Genomic DNA, 18,445 nt, shown 5'->3' with positions numbered 1-18,445 from the left:
AATTTTAGAAATAATGTTGATTACATTAACAAATAAATAAAATAAATAAATAAAACACAATAAAATAATAAATAAATAAGTAAACCAGATAAAAAATATATATGTACATAGGCAGACAGCGAAGTTTGAATGTAAAGTGTCCTCCCTCCGCTGGCTGCCTTCTACGACACAAGACACCGTTATAAAATAAATAAACGCTCATCCCGCCTGCAGTCGCCTCTCTTTTTCTTCTTTCTGCTTTATGGTCTTTGTGACAAAAGCAATGATCAGATCGAAGTCTCGCTTGCTGTCTATAGCTTTATCGAATAGCTCGCCAGGCTCGCCTAGAGGGGATCCCAGGCCCAGCTGCAGCTTGGTACGCTCCGCGTGATACGCAAGACGGGACATACGAACACGACATGCCGCGTGTCATCTACCACCCCACACTCAGGACATGGATCGTTCTCGATTTTCCCTATACGATGGGTACATTTCCTGAACGATCCATGCCCCGTCAAAAACTGTGTGAAGTAATAGTTGACGCGCTGAAGCCGGCACCCGTACCACCTCACTACGTCCGGGATCAGGGACCTCGTCCAGTCCGCCTTTCCGACTTCGGCTGCCCATTCCCTCTGCCACATCTCTAGACTTGTAGCTCCTTCCTGTGGCCCTGAACCTATCGCCCCGTTGCCCCTCCGGTACATTCGGACTCTCTCCTTGGCCAGGATGTGCACCGGCACAGAACCAGCCACCACCTGTAAGGCAATGGTTGATACAGTTCTCTACGCACTGCACACCCTGATCAGGGGTTGTCTTTGGGCCGTTAAAGCATATATTTGTATTTTTTCATCCGAAGGACCTCGTGCCACACTAGGGCCCCGTATAGTATTATAGATAATATAAATTGTAGCACTACTGTTCTCTTTTGGTATCCGGGCCCAACGATGTTGGGCATTAATTTGTTCAGTGTTGAGGTCCTCCTTTCCGCCTTACGACATGCTTCTTGCACATGTTGTCCGAAAGAGAGTCTGTCATCTAACGTTATTGCCAGGTACCTAACTGTCCTTTGGGGTCCTATTTCGGAGCCTTGATATTTAAAAGTTATCTCGTTTCTCTTTTTTGGTCCCCTCAAGATTGTTGCTTCTGTCTTTTCTACTGCTAGTCTTAGGTCGTTCTTTTCTATCCACGCCGCGGTCGTTCGTATTCATTTACTTTTTCTGTTATTCCCCAATTCGTATCGTCTTCGACCAGTAGGGCTTAATCGTCCGCGTATGCTATCGCTCTCATTCCTCTCTTCCTGTGTATTTCTAGTACCCCGTTATATAGTATGTTCCAAAGTAAGGGTCCCAGGACTGACCTATGGGGTACTCCCGCAGTCATTTCTTTCTTTTTCTTCTTTGATATGCATACGGATCTTTCAGATAGATAGTCCTTTATTATGTTGGACACATACTCTTGAGCCCCAAATTCGATGATTCGATCTACTATGAGGCCCCAGTTAGCCGAGTTAAAAGTATTTTTTATGTCCAACAAAACAAGGACCACCCATCTTTTTTGCTTGCCTTAGCCGCGTTCCTTATCCAGGTCGCGGCATCGACTGTCGATTTGCCTTTTCGAAATCCATATTGTTGATTTGATAGCACTCTCTCATCTTCCAACACGCCTCCCAGTTCCCTCTTGATAAGTCTTTCATAGAACTTACCAAAGCAGTTGGCCAAGGTCAGAAATCTCTTCTTCGTTTATCTTTCTGACCTCTGACAGGTACCTACTTATGTTGAAATAAGTTTTCGTGTGACCTATCGGCCGTCCTACCCTCCCTTTCTCTCTATTTCGAACTTTATGTAGCGGTGGTAGGTGAACAACTGATCGTCGAGGACATCCCATCCATGTATTTTTCTGGATAGCTCTTCGCTCGCGAATGTGATATCAATATGTGATTGGTTTGCCCCCCTTACGAAGGTTGGCTTGTCGTTATTTAATACTTGGAGGCCAGCCTGGGCTATTCATTCGTTCCAGAGTTCCCCCTTTTTGTCATTGATGGGGGAACCCCATAATCTAGATTTCGCGTTGATGTCCCCGGCGATCAACGATGGTCTTGTATCTCATCATAGTGATGATCGGAGGTATATAGCATGCCAGGAGGCTGAAATCCCTCAGCTTAATGATGATATGATTTCCTCCCCTGACAATGCTCTGTACTCCCACATCCCCATTTCTAATTAGCACCGCCACGTTCTTTCCATTATCTTGAACCCAACCACCGCCTGACGTGATGTTTTTGTTTGGCTCAGGGACGATGAGCAGGTCTGTATCTAGCTCGCAGGCTTTTCGTGGACAAGGTCGTGCGCTCGGCGCGCTCTGCCCACGTTCACCTGCAAAATCCGTATACCAGGTTGATCCTTGAGGTTCACTTTGGTTCAGTTCCCTGAGGTCGTATCTGCAATGGATTCGCGTCTTTTTGATAGATTAAAATTCCTACAAACTAAAATAAATAAATAAGTAGGTGTAGATAAAATAAATAAATAGATAAAATTTACATAAATAAAATTATTCAATAAGTAAAATATATAAATAAATAAATAAAATAAATGAAATAGAATAAACAAAATAAATAAATAAAATATATAAATAAAATTTGTATAAATAAAATAATTTGGTGCTCGATTCGTAATATAACCTACCTCCCGTAAAACCTTGTGAGAAGTGGCTTCCTCTTTCGCTGGTGGGCTGTATACGGGCCCACTCCCCTTCTCCAGGAAACCACCTCTCACCATATCACTTTTCTTTTTCTTTTTACGCACCCCTCTGGGGTTCCCTTTCTCCTCCTCTGCCGTACACCCACGCCCTGTATGCTGGGCGTTGCATTCGGTCCATTCTGTGTCCCTCCTCTTTACACGTTAAACAGTATGAGGCGCTGCTACACTGCGCCGCTGTGTGTCCGGTTTTGAAGCAGTTGTAGCAGCACCCTACCCTGCTTTCCCCCTTGCACTCGTAGGTGTTGTGTCCATAGTGGAGACACTTGTAACACCTTGTAGGGGTGTACCTTTCCATTATTGGACAGTCCACCCAGCCTGTCGCTATCGTTTTATATTTTCGTAATTCTTCTGCTTTTGTAGGGCGCACGGCTATGGTTGCAACCTGCTCCCCATGTCTGTTCGTCCTAAGCATTTTTACGTCGACCTCTTCTTTGGGTATTCCTGTGTAGGCCTTTATGGCGTTGTGTAATAGTTTCTCCATGACCCCGGGATCCAGTCCAGTTATCGTAAAGTAAGTTTCTTTCCTTCTTATTGCCATATTTATCCTCGTGTCCATTTCCTTCCTTAACTTTTCGGCGGCTCCCTTCTCCTTTAGTTTAACCAATATGTCCCCCCTTTCTGTTCTCTTCATCCTGTCTAATTTGACTCCTATTTTTCCGATGTCTATCTTCTGCTTCATTTCTTTCAGGACATCGGTGTATGTCTTCCCTCCCGTTTTGATTAGGAGAGCTTCCTCTTGTTCATGTCTAGCCTCTTTGTCCATTTACTTCCCTCTTATCACGATTTCCCACGTTATGTTCTCTCCCCGACCCACTAATTCTAGGGCCTTCCGCACCTCTTCTTTATTTACTTCGTTATTTACTACTACGCGGGTTGTTTCCGGCGGCTCCTCCGTCTCTTTGATTTTCTTCAGTGCCCTCTCGGCCATTTTATACATGCCTTGCTTCTTAATTTTTACTACGTACGTATACCATTGCCTTCTTTGACTGGCCATGGAGCTTTTCTTCACATTTTCTATATATTCTACATTTCCCTCATTGCAACCCTCAATAATTTCATAGACTTCTTCCCTAATTGTGCGTATAACACTTTCTACCCCTTCCTCTTTTGTATTGTTCCTCGTTACTATCAAGCATTCCTTCTTCTCTATCGTCTCTTGTAGACCCCCCTGTTCCCATTTCGTTTTTTCGTAAACTTTTTCTTCCCAATTCTTTTTATATATTTGACTAAAGTCATTAATATCCCCTCCCTTTGTTTAAGACTCTTATTATTTTTTCGGTTTCTTTTTTCTGCCTTTCTTGTTCTGTTTTAAGTTTACATTGTTCGCATTTAATGTCTTTTGGTTTTGACTAATTTTGTTTTGTATGGCGGTTATTTCACCTACTAGCTTTCTCGCTTTGGTCTTTTGTTCTCCCTCTATGGATCCTTTGGCATTTAGGATGTCTAGTACCTCCTTTAGTTTCCTTTGAATCCTCTCATTTTCCGTTTCCTCTGAATATCTTACGCTTTCTTCTCGCTTCTCTTTCTTAAATTTTTTGTTTATCTCGAGGCTATCCCCTTTTCTTTTTTTATTTTGTTTCATTCCTTCTCTGTCCTCCTCAGCAAACAGGAGAGCTCTCTTCTATGTCTTGCCACTGTGTATTTCTTTGCCTTTCTTTTTTCCCTTCAGCTTCTGTCTCCTCCTCGTCTACTGTTGCCACCGAGGAATCTTTTTCCCTGTATCTCCTTTCTCTTTCTCTTCTTCTGCTCAGTTTATTTCTTTTAACACATCATCTCCTACCAGTGTCGAGTGTTTTTGAGTACCCAACCTGTTCATCTTTGGCTGCCTACTGTGCCAATCCAACATTTCTTCTTCGAATCTTCTTTGTTCCTCCTCTTCTAGTCTGCCGTCTTGCGCCCGTTCTTCCCCATTCTCATTTTTCTTAATTTTTTGATCGTCCTTATTCCCTTGCCTGTAGTCGTTTTCATGTTTTACTATTCCTTTTTTTGTTTTTGTAGAATCCATGTAAGTCCCACGAGTCGTGCTACGTGTCCGGCGCGGCAGTGCGCCCTTACCGCGCTAAGGCTAGATTACTTCGGGAGGTCACCAGGTATCCCGAAGGGATCGTTTGTGATGCTCTAACCCTCGCATCTCTCATATCTTTGGCACGATGCCCTCCACCGTGATAGTGGGGATTATTTTATTGAGGTTTACTCCTCTAGGCTTTTTATCACGGTTGCCTCCGGATGCAGTAGCAGTCTGTGTTCACAGGCTGCTTGGTGCTTCCGCGTAACTGCTGCCTCCCCTGTTACGCGGGATTTGGAAAGGATGTGTGGCGGGAAAAGGTACTTTGATGGGGAGACATGTCGGCTACTCGCGGTAGGGATATCGAGAATGACCTCGAGAAGAGATTTGTGATGGCTAAGCCCGACGGCTAAGCCTCTCGCACTGTGCTTGAGGCTCCCCCATTGACCCCCGGCCACAATGCTGGGGTGGACGAGATTAATTTTAGGGATCAGAGTAGCCGTAGGGATGTTGGAGGGTAAAATGCAACTGCTGAAGGCGAAGGCGTCGCAACTGCTCGCCTCAGTTGCGACGCCTTTTAGCGTCCAGCGGCGGTGTCCGGCGCCCACCTGGTGCACAGTCACTGGACGCTGGGATTGTTCTTGGTTTCACCGGTCGTGCTCCCCTCATAATTTTTAGAGACCACGACCGGTTACTCGGCCCTCCCACCGTCGTCGAGGTAGAAATACAATTCCAGGGAGAGAAGTACAGAGATCTGGAAATTCAAATACGAAGACAATGAAGAATGGAAAATATCTAGACAATAGCGATTATTATGTCTACTACTGGAGTCATTCCGAAGAACAAGGGACAAGAAACAAGAGAACCATAGGAAAATTACATTGACCAAAGAAATAGAACCAAAAAAATAATACCAAAAGAAAAAGGAAACATTATGAAGCTAAGGTGAAAAATATAAAGGAAATCTATAAAAATAATCAAATTAGAAACCTCTGCCAAGGGATAAATAATGAAAAACGAGGACGCCGAAAACTGTACATTATAATACAGAAAATAATTGAGAAGTGATTATGAGAGAACCGGAGATATTATAACGATGGAAGCAATTTTTTGACGAGCTTCTAGATAGAGCTCAACAGACATATGATAATACCGAAGAAGATATGGATCTAGCAAATAAAACGCAAAGCGAACACTGATAAGCAAAATTCAGAGTATTATCGAGAATTTAAATATGGACAAAAGCCAAGGAAGTGACTGCATAACGGCTGAAATTATTAAATTTGGAGGACATCAGTTAGTAGATAAAATTCAGAAACTAACTAAAGATATATGCAAATAATAAATACTACCTAAGGAATGAACAGAAGCAATAATATGCCTTATTCACAAAAAGAAAATATGGCTGAATGTCAGCGCATGGCGCTGCTCACTATAGCTTATAAAATATTGGCTATGCATGAAAAATATTAAAAATGAAGGTTAATAGGCTGCATAGGAGAATATCAGTGTGGGTTCAGAGAAAGCAGAAATACTGTGGGTCAGATCTTTAGACTACCAGAAGTACAGACCGAAAGTTACCAATACAATAGGCACGATGGTTCTTTTTTTCTGATTTCAAACAGACTTTCGATCAAGTTAAAAGAAGGGAGCTATTCATAACTTTGCAAGATATGACCGTTTATCCAAAGATTAATAAAATGATAAAAATATCTGTCCAAATAACATAAAAGACCGTAATAATTCCAATAGTGACGTATGCTTCTGAAACATGGGGCACAACAAAAAAAAACACCATGAGTTTTTATCAGTCTGGGGGCGGAAAATACTGCGGAAAATCTTTGGTGGGAAAAACTTGAACGGACAATGGATACGAAGAACAAATATCGAGCTAAATGAGCTCTATAAAGAATCTAACATATTAGCGGTAATTAAGGTGCAAAGACTTGAATAGTTGGTCCATGTACAGAGAATAGTTCCTTCTCGAATTCCCAGAATAGTACTGTCTAGTACATTGGCAGGCAAAAGGCGAAAAATAAGACAGAGGCCAAGATGCAGCAGCGGATTTAAAGAAGGTATGTAAAATATGTAATATCTCATATTCTGAGAACAAAAATAGTTAAATTGAACCTAACTTACCTTGTACAAATGTGCGCACAAAAATGTTACAGCCCTTTGAAATTAATTAATGAAAATTGATTCTTTCGAAAACTATTACATATTTTTTTTTCGAGAATAGATATCAGACATTCTTATGGTGGGGTGTAAAGTTGTGTTATGGAGGTAGCACCTTTTATCGGAACGACCACATCGAGCGTCATAGACGGGAGATGGTTCCTGATAACTGGTCCTCATAAGACAACTAACTCTCACTAGCCTCACTTATGGCTCCACGTGCCACACCCCGGCAACTGCATTGGTCTGCAGGCTAAACTAAATGAGGGTAGCCAGATATGGCGAAAACTCCACCGAGCGATTGCCGGTATAAGCAACTACTGACCAACGGGCGGCTTCGGGCGGATGAGTTGGTAAGTGGAAGGGCACTTTTTTGTCCTGGCGCTAAGAAATTGGCACCAAAGGCGAATGAATCAAGTAAATGATCAACGGCGTAAGGATACAGAAGGCAAGGAGAAACCACTGTATTAAAGATCCAATTGGATATCTCTAGTACAATCATCATGGCAATGAGTACTAAAAGAAAAAAATAAACTTATCATGGGAATCGGAGCCCAAGATCTGGCAGGGGAGGAACAGACAAGGACTCCCAGGTCGTTAACTGGCAAAACCCTTGTCAAACACCGAAACAAGACAAATTAAAATTAACGAAAGCAAAGATAGGTACGTGGAATGTCAAAAGCATGTATCAACCGGATAAAATGCGTAACATCCTACAAGAGATGAGAAGACTGAATATAAATATACTAAGAGTAAGCGAAACATGGTGGCCTAATTCAGGATGCCTTTCGACCAAAACCGGTACCTTATATTACCCAAGAAACACTGACAACCAACATAGACGTGGAGTAGCAATTATTTTCGATACAGAGGTCAACAAGTCAATAGAGGGTTTTATCCCAATTTCAGAAAGAGTGATGCTACTACAAATGAGGACATCACACACGTAACTAAATTTGATCCAAGTATATGCACCAACGACGGATGCAACAGAAGATGAAGTAGAAACATTCTACCAACAAATGAAGATGCACTGAAAATGACAAAGAGCAGGGAAATCACGGTAGTTATGGGCGATTTTCATGCAAAAGTCGTCACGGGAAGTGCTGGAACAATAATGGGAGATCAAGGACTGGGGGAACGTAACGATAGAGGTGATCGTCTAATACAATTCTGCCAAGAACAAAATCGAATAATCACATATACGTTCTTTAAATTACCTTTGAGACGGTTATATACATGGAGCTCACCAGCAGATAAACCGGAAAAGTGGTAAGAAACCAAATCGATTATATTACTGATTAAAGAGAGATATGGTAACACCATCAAATCCGTTAAAACATATCTAGGAGCAGATGTCACATCAGACCGTAACCCACTAATCGCTAATGTCACGCTTAAGCTTAAACATATTAGAAAACCCCAAAGAACTCCAAAATACAGATGTTAGAAAACTGAAAAAGTTGATATAAAAAACAAACTTCAACAGAAAGTATACGAAAACTTTGATAAATTAGATACTAACACCTACGAGATAAACCATCAATGGGCAACACTAAAAAATTGCCTACTTGTTCCATGCAAAGAGATATTAAAAGAACCGACAAGAAAGAGAGAAAACTGGATGACTGACGAGATACTCGGCATGATGGACCAACGAAGACAAGCCAAGAACAAAGACAATCACAATTACAAATAATCAACAATGAAATCAGAAAAAAGATAAGAGAGACAAAACAAACTTACTATGAGGAAAAATGTAAAGAGGTAGAAGATCTTCAGAACAAATACGATCTATTCAACCTGCATAAATAGGTTAAAGAAATGGCATGGCTGCAAAAAAGAAACCATAACACAACTCTTTTAGACAAAAATGGAAACAATATTATAACGACTGACGAAAAGCTAAAACGATGGAAAGAATATATGGAAGAGCTTTTCGACGACGAAAGAGGAAACCTACAAGACATATCTTTAAAAAACAGAGAAACAAGAAATATTGTATGCACTAAAAAACACCAGTAACGGAAAAAGCCCGGGGCCAGATAAACTGCCTATTGATATCCTTAAAATAATAGAAACTGAGTACATAGATGTCCTCTTAAAGCTCTTTAATGAAATTTATCAGTCGGGTGACATACCCAATGAAGGGTTGACCTCAACATTTATTTGTCTCCCAAAAAAGAAAAATGCTAGAGAATTCACCGACCACCGCACCATAAGGCTGATGTCTCACACACTTAAAAAGTTTTTAAATATCATTCATAAACGCATTTACCAAACACTTGATATTATGGATATTGAGGAAACCCAATTTGGATTCCGTAGAGGCGTAGGTACCCGTGAAGCTCTCTTTACATTCAACGTACTAATCCAGAGATGCTTGGATGTGAACCAGGATATGTACGTCTGTTTCATAGATTACAACAAGGCTTTCGATAAAGTTCGCCACAAGCAGCTAATGGACGTCCTCAAAGCACAACAATTACAATACAATGACCTTAGAATTATAACAAATCTATATTATCATAACAAAATAAAGACATCACATAACAAAAGAATAAGCCCCCAAACAAAAGCATTAATTGAAGAGCGGAGAAAAATGCAAAGTTATAGAAGTAAAGAACACCATGAACTTAGAGAGATAAGTAAAAGAATACAAAAATCTATTAGGACGGACTACCGAAAATATAAAAACTAACAAATTAAACAAAAAATTGAAGATAACAAGAGCCTTAAAGTTCTAAGAAGACAATAATTAACAAACGGCAAAAAAGAAATAACGAAATTAAAGGATAGAGATGGAAATATCATCATCAACAGAGAGGAATTATTAGGGTAGTAGAAGACTTCTATACAGAACTATACAACAGCCAACAAAACCATGATGAGCCACTAGAAGATTCAGGAAAAAGTTATTCAACCAAGGATCGGAATTGATGCCTGATATATCAACAGACGAGATCAGGAATGCATTGAGAAAAATGAAAAAAAAATAAAGCTCCGGGAGAAGACAATATGGTTATAGAAGCCGTAAAGATTGGAGAAGACAGACTTTTAAACAACATAAAGGAATTGTTCAACTTATGTCTGCACCAAAGTGAAACATCTACAAGATGGCACAGTGCACTTATTATCTTATTACACAAAAATGGCGATCCAACAGACCTCGAGAAATACCGGCCCATAAGCCTATTAGACCACCTCTATAAGTTATTAACAAGAATAATAACAAATAGACTGGAAACAAAATTTGATTTTTACCAACCTAGAGAACAGGCGGGTTTTACGAAAAGCGTTGGCACTAACGACCACCTACACTGCATAAAAGGAATTATAAAAAAATCTATCGAATAAAACCGACCATTGGTCTTGGCTTTCGTAGACTTTCGTAAAGCATTTGATACGATAGAAATTAACAGCATAATGAGAGCATCGGAGGAAAGTCGTATAGATTATCGGTACCCTAAACTGATAGCGAACATATACAATAATGCAACCATGACCGTCCGACTACACAAAGATACCAAATCTATAAAAATCAAACGAGGAATTAGACAGGGAGACACGTTATCTCTCAAACTCTTTACGGCAGTACTTGAACATGCTTTCAGAAAATTTGAGTGGGACGCCAAAGGAATAAAAATGTCGACGGTGAAAGGCTCTCCCACCTACGATTCGCAGACGACATAGTTCTTATAACGGACAACTTAAAAGAGATTAGAATTATGCTTACTGAGTTAGACGCCGCCTGTAAAAAAGTTGGTTTAAACATAAATTTTGGAAAGACACAATACATGACAAACCTGGTACCAAACGAAAATCCAAAAGTCGACGTCAACGAAATCGCATTGGTCCATAAATATAAATACTTGGGGGCATGAAATCCAAATTGCCAAAGACAATCAAACTGCCGAATTACAGAGAAGGATCATCTTAGCATGGGCCGCATATGGAGCTCTATCAGATATCTTCAAGAGCAACTTGCCAAATTATTTGAAAAGGAAGACGTTATGTTCAACCAATGTGTGCTTCCAGTCATGACTTACGGCGCCGAAACATTATCGTTAACCTAGGCCACAGCAACGAAGCTTAGAGTGGTCCAAAGAAGAATGGAACGGTTGTAACGGGTAGTTCTTTCAGGACGACAGGCTCAATAAAACACAGGTTGAAAACAAAGCAAATCTATTAATTCTAAATTATAAACAATATAACGCAAAATAATAATTTAATATTCTATCTCGTCCCAGCGAAGTCCTCCTCCGGATGGGCGTCTGTAACAGAAGAACAAAATTAACGGCGGTATTCAAATATATTATATCTATCGGGGCTCGCTCACTACGCTTGCCTCCGTTGAATTACGAGTCGCACATTACCTCACTTCGGTACACCGTGCGTCTCGTCTCGAGTTGGCCTGCCTGAGTTTACGAATCACCTCACGGACGGTGCACGTCGCGACTCAGGTCGGCCGGCCTCGCTCACTTCGCTTGGCTGGTTATGGAGCCCAGAACGGTCGTTCAGGACTGGGACTGACGGATCGTCGCTTGCGATGCTCTTAAATATCCCTCTGGCGGCGTTGGTTCGGAGAGGTGGAACTTAGTGGGGGCACCTGCGCGATTTGAGAGAATCGCACGGTTCCGAGTGTCGATGCTTGTTCGGTGCGTCAGCCTATCATTACACCCCCTCTTCTTCGAAAAAAAAAAGAAGTAACATACCTTTTTTTTGTCTACCGTCTTTTGATCCCATCTATTCCTCTGGGGGCTCGTCCGGGCTTTCTTCTCCCACCCACGGCTTTAAATCTTTTACATGCGCCGTCATCTGCTTGCGGCTACTGCTATCGGCAAATTTCAGTTTTACGATTACTGGCGATATCACGGATGTTACTATGTATGGTCCTGAGTACTTTGGCGCTAGCTTGCTGGTGAACGCTGCGCTAGCCGATGATAGATAGTGTTCCTTTTTCATGACACGGTCTCCTGGATGTGGCCGCCAGTCTCTTCGCCTTAAATCGTAATGTTTCTTTTGGTCCTCGAAAGCGTGTTCCATGTGCACTTTTGCCAATTCCCTTAACGCTTCTAACTTGCTTAAGTTTTCTGCGTACCCCTGTATACTCTGGTCGTTTGTCACATCTGTTGTATCTAATTCTCTTCCAAAATTGAGAAGCGCTGGTGAAAATCCTGTCGAATCGTGTTTTGACGAATTTATGGCATAGCAGAATTCTGGTATGAATTTGTCCCAGTCTTTATGGTTATCCTCCAAGTAAGTAGCTATCATTGTTTTCAGTACCTTGTTTGTTCGTTCTACTGGATTGCATTGAGGCGAGTATGGTGGTGTCAGAATGTGATTTATGCTGTATGACTTCATGAATGCTCTAAAGCTGCTACTTGTGAACTGCACGCCGTTGTCCGAGATGATTTTCTTTGGGATTCCGAATTGCATAATTAGTTTTGATCGTAGAAAGTCGATGAGGGAGTTCGTAGACGCTGCTTTTATTAGTTGGGCGACGACCCATTTGGTAAACCGGTCTTGCACGACTATCAGGAAAGCGTTTCCCTTTGTAGATCTTGGGAATGGTCCCACTAAATCGATTGAGACAGTATGCCAAGGCTTTTCTACCGCGGACGGTTGCATTTTCCCGGCTGGTTGCATTTGCATTTTCCCGGCTGGTTGCATTTTAGACGGTTTATATTGAAGGCACTTTGTACAGGTTCTAACGTAGTCTGCAATTTGTTTGAACATCTTAGGCCAATAGTACTTCTGCGCTATCCGGCAAATTGTTTTTGCAATTCCTAAATGGCCTGCTGTGGTTGAGTCGTGATTTTCTTTCAAAATATCTTTCCTTTTATAACTTGGTACGCATAATTTCCATGGGATGTTAAATTCTGGATCGGCTAGATTGCGGCTGCTCCAAATGTGTTTATATAGTTTCTCGTTCGATATCTGTAAATCCGGGAAATTGCCTGGGTTTTGGAGCACATTCCAATATAAATTATCGTACCAATCGCATGATTCTAGTTCCGATGCTAACAACTCCAGCTCTGGTTCCTCATTAAGGGTTTCTTGTGGTTGCCGTGATAAAGCATCTGCTACCTTGTTCAGAACTCCCTTTCTATATATGACCTCGAAATCGTACTGCTGCAGTTCTAAACTCCATCTGGCTAATCGACCTGACGGGTTTTTGAGATTCTTCAGCCATTTGAGAGGTTGGTGATCCGATATAACCTTGAAGTTGTACCCTTCTATGTATGGCTTCATTTGCTTTATCCCGTACACTATGGATAGACATTCTTTTTCCGTTGTGGAATATTTTGTCTCGGCTGGTGTGAGGGTTCGACTAGCGTATGCGATTACCTTATCTTGGCCGTCATATTTTTGTGTTAGCGCAACTCCAAGTCCGCAGTTTGATGCATCTGTCTGTAGGTAGAATGTTTTTGAGAAATCGGGACACGCTAATACTGGAGCCGTCGTTAGTTTTGCTTTGAGTTCCTTAAACGCGTTTTCCTGCTTATCCGTCCATTTCCATCTTATCTTCTTCTTTAGAAGCATGTTTAGTGGTCCTGCTATTGTCGAAAATTTCTCTATGAATCGCCGATACCATGAGGTTATTCCTAAAAAGCGACGGAGCTGACGTACATTTCTAGGTGCTGCAAGTTCGGTTATAGCGCTGGTCTTCTCCGGGTCAGTTTTTATTCCTTCTGCTCCCACAACGTGTCCTAAATATTTGAGTTCTGGCTGGCAGAATGTACATTTTTCGAAGTTAAGTTGTAATCTGGCTTCTTTTAGTCTTCGGAAGACCTCTTGTAGGTGATATAAATGCTCTTGGAATATCTTCGATATTACCACGATATCATCCAAGTATGCGGACGCGAATTCTACATCGGGCGGTATTACTTTGTCTAGCAGTCGTTGGAAAGTTGCTCCGGCGGAGTGCAGTCCGAACGGGGTAGTTCTGAATTGAAAATGACCTTTTCCGGGTACGCTAAATACTGTCACTGGGCGGCTTGCTTCTTCCAGGGGTATTTGAAAATATCCCTGCTTTAAATCGAGGGTTGAGATGAAATTTGCTTCCTTAAGTCTATCCAAAATTTCTGATATCCGAGGTAACGGATACGCGTCCTTTTCTGATAGTTCGTTGACTTTTCTAAAGTCAATGCAAAATCTGTACGAGTTATCTTTTATCTGACTAGTACAATCGGGGAACTCCAACCACTTGCGGAGGGTTCGATAGTTCCTTGTTTCAACATTTTATCCACCTCTTGGTTGATGATCTGCAACATTGCGGGATTGTGTCGCCTATGCGGCTGTTTGACGGGATCGCACCTTTTCTTCAATTTTATTTCGTGCTTTATTAAGTTGGTGGGACCTGTTAACTTCTCGAATTCCCTAAGCTCTTTTCTTAGGAATCTTTCTATCTCTGTATTTTGAGTGGAGTCTTTTAAAGTGTTACATTTTTCTTCTTGATGTTGTTCGTACTGTTTGGACGTATCCCTATCGAACTTAAGTTCGATCGAATGTTCCCTGAGGAATTCCACTCCTAGTATTGCATCTTCCGTTAACCCTGGCATTATTATAAATGTTTGTCTTGTTTGTACATTATCGATCTCGCAGTCAATTGTTAACTTCTGGTTGAGCTCCATTGAAGATCCGTTTGCTAGTCTAGTTCTTCCGTTATAGCTATGTAGGGAGTGTTTGAATATCTGCGCTATTCTATCTCCGGCGTAATTTTTGGTGGTCCCTGTGTCAATTAATGCTTTGTAGGAATTTTGTCCGATTTTCAGTGATTCGAATAGTCGCATGTCGTTGCGTGCTTGTTGTGTAACGGCTAGAACGAGCGGAGTCGAATCTTGCTCCTCAGACTGGGACGACTCCTTGTTTCTCCAATCTGTTATTCGTTTCCCTGACGTCTGGAACAGCAGTCACTGCTGTAGACCCCTTATTTGCCGCATCGCGAACAAAACTTTTTCCATGGGTTTTTACAATTCCTACGGAAGTGACCTGTCATCTTGCACCGGAAGCATGTCCTTTTGTTATCGTATTTTGCAGGGTCTGTACGTCTCCAATTTCCGTGAAAATTTTGATTTTCTCGGGTCCTTTCGTCTTCCAAAGTTTCGTATTCTTGGGCCAATTCTTGCAATCCCGATAAGTTTTCGAAATCCCGGCGGCGAGCATAAAGCTTATATTCTGGCAGCATATTTTTATATATCCTGTCGAGTTCTTGGTTTCTTGAAAAAGATCCCTCTCGTCTGATCAATGTTTGAATATCCGTGATATATCTATCCACTGGTTCGTTTTTCCTTTGCTTCCTGTTTCTGATTTGCTCCTCTAGCTGTAGCAAATAGTCTCTGGGATAAAAAGCTTTCTTAAAATCTTTGATGAAGTCCGTCCATGAATCCCAATTTCTGTTGTTGTTTCGGTACCATAACAATGCGTGGTCTCCTAACAATTCTGGTAATGCTTTTAGGAGATCTTGCTTATCGACCTCGTAGGCTAGGCTTAATTCATCTATCCTTTCTATGAAGTCTACTGCATCCGAATGTTTCTTGTCGAAGTGTGTGTTCCAATTCAGCACTTGATTTAGCAAATCTGATTGCCTCATTTGTTTTGTTATTGTTAAGTCTTGTAATTGGTTTCTGATTAATGAAATTTCTTGGGTCAGTGTGTCTGGTTCGGCTTCCTTACAAGTATTGATTTTTGGGATTGTTCCTGTCGCCTCCCCGCGATCCTTATAAAAGGTTCTGAGTCTTAACCTTAACTCGTCGACGGTTCCTTTGGAATCCAATCCGCACCTTTCGGCGTCGCGCTGTAATTGCTCTTTGGAAAGACGATTTATCCATGACGTACCTGTCGTGACACCTGATACTGAGATACTGGAAATATTGGAAACCATCAAGACACGAAAGCTGCAGTACCTGGGGCATGTTATGCGTAATGAGAGATACAACATACTTCAGTTGATTATACAGGGGAAAATCTAGGGCAAGAGAAGTGTAGGAAGGAGATGAATCTTGTGGTTGCGTAACTTGAGTGAATGGTACGGATGCACATCAACCGAACTATTCAGAGCAGCAGCATCTAAGATCAGAATGGCCATGATGATTGCCAACCTCCGTTGCGGAGATGGCACGTGAAGAAGAAGAGAAGATTCTTATGGTACGAACATCTTAAAAAAAATAAAAGTGAAATTTGTGCAACCCATAAAATTTTTTGAGGGTTTGGTTCGTTTATTATACCCCCCAAATATTTATGTAGATTTTAAATAAAAATATTATTGTCGTACCATCAGTTAAACAAAATGTTTTTAAAACTTGTTTGCCTCTTAATACTTTTTCGATAAGCCAGCTTTTATCGAGATATTTTGAACATTTGTAAACTCCAACACATATTTCTACATGGTAAGTAAGATTATAGAGACCTGGTAATAATATTGTGAAAATAATATTCTATAATCTTGTTCAAAATATCACTGGTCAAAAATCATAATGTTCAAAATATCTCGATAAAACCTGGTTTATCGAAAAAGTACTAAGAGACAACAAAGTTTTAGAAGCATTTTGTTTAGGTAATGGTACAACAATAATAATTTAATTGGAACGAACACAAATATTTCACGGGGTTTCAGAGAACAAAACCCCCATATAATTTTTATGGGGTGTGATAATTTCACTTTTATTATTTTTTTTAACCATATTCCTGCCATAAGAACGCCACTTGTCCATTTTCAATAAAAAATCTATAATAGTTTTTGATATATTGGAAAAAATCGATTTTCATTTTGTAACTTCAAAGGGCTCTAATTTTTTTATATGCACATTTGTACGAACGTAAGGTTGGTTCAACTGATCTATTTTTAGTCCCATAATATGTGATTTAACTTATGACCTGTCTTTTTGATACAACATGTATATTACGCCACTGTTTCGTTTCGATTCCAAATTATAAAGACATAAAAACCAGTAAGACTTAGTCATGGGTAAGTGTATCTATGTGTCGATTAATATCACTTTACACCTGTAGCTGTATTATGACATACCACAGTTCTTTTAAAGGAGCGGTTAGAAATCAAATGATTAATAATGGTCACAAATAAGATTTCGTTCTCTTCATTCATTATTTTTAATAGAGGAAGTGATCCAAAAAATAAATAGAATAGGTAGGTGTATTTCGTGCGGCAAACAAAATTGAAATTTGTTTCTTGGTATACTGCGGTGACTGTATTTTATATGTAATATTTAATGAAGTTATTCGAGAATCAAAAACCACAAGATAATAACCATAAAAATAATATTTTTAAACTTCCTTAGAGTGAAGAAAATCTTCTGAAGCTATTTTCTTCAGCAATTTTAATATTATTTATTATTTTTATTTTGAATTATATATTTAAATAGCAGATTCAGACGCTTGTGATGGGTCCGGGTCCTTGTGTTGCTTGGTTCTGAGAAGGTCCGTTTAATTTGTTAGTAGGAGGCATATCTTATTATCGTGATGTATTCTTGCTACGAGATTTGAAGATTCTAGATTATCTGGTTGCCTATTGTGCTAGTTTATTTAGCGTTACTCAGGGTAGACGTGTAGTATTCTACTACGGACGCGAACTAGTTTTACACACCAACTGTACTTTAAAAAACAGGACTGGGCTACTTTTACTGACAGATTATTGCCTTTTTAATTGTGTTGTGTTGTGTATTTATCTGCCTGGACGTGGCTCTATTGATGTTTTTATGTCAAAACTGGATCTAATACTTGATGTGCTAGTCTCCGAAGGTAAGGCTATAATATTAACAGGTGATTTTAATATAGATTTCAAATCAAATTCACTAAGTAAGCAGAACTTGGTAAATGTTTTAGATTCTTATGGTTTAACCGTAACTGTAAATGATTATACAAGAGTAACTGCAACTAGTAAAACTCAAATTGATTATATTGCTACAAACATAAATCAATAACAAAAAACAATGGTTGTGGAAGGTTTTATCTCTGATCATCATGCGCAATTGTTCCAATGTAGCATTAACACAGAGAATGATGCCTATATATTCATCCGTTCATATAGTGAAAGGAACATAAATCGTTTTGTTCAAACCCTTGAGTCAACAAATTGGTCAGAGGTATTTAATACAATTTCTGCTGAGGATAAATTATTAGCTTTTTTAAATACTATCCAAAATTACTTTCGGTCCCATTTTCCACTACTTAAATGTAAACCTAAAAAATGTACACGTTCGAATTGGTTAGTGTATTGGGTCCTCTTTTTATAGTATATATTAATGATATAGCTTTGATAACTAATTCACTGAGTGGAGTTAACATCATCAGTTATGCGGATGATACCAACATTCTAGTCACAGCAACATCCGATCAAAATTTGCAAAATAAAACTACACAGATACTATCCACGATCAACAGTTATTTCTTATCCAACAAACTAGTTTTAAATGAAGAGAAATCAAAGTATATGATTTTCACGTCAAATAATTTATTAAACCATCAAGCCACTATACAAGCAGCAATAGATAAAACAGACTGCACGAAG

The sequence above is a fragment of the Diabrotica virgifera genome, chromosome 4 (genome assembly GCF_917563875.1).
Source record: "Diabrotica virgifera virgifera chromosome 4, PGI_DIABVI_V3a".
NCBI lineage: Eukaryota > Metazoa > Arthropoda > Insecta > Coleoptera > Chrysomelidae > Diabrotica > Diabrotica virgifera.
The sequence above is the reverse complement of the archived record's forward strand: the minus strand, read 5'-3'. Positions refer to the sequence as shown.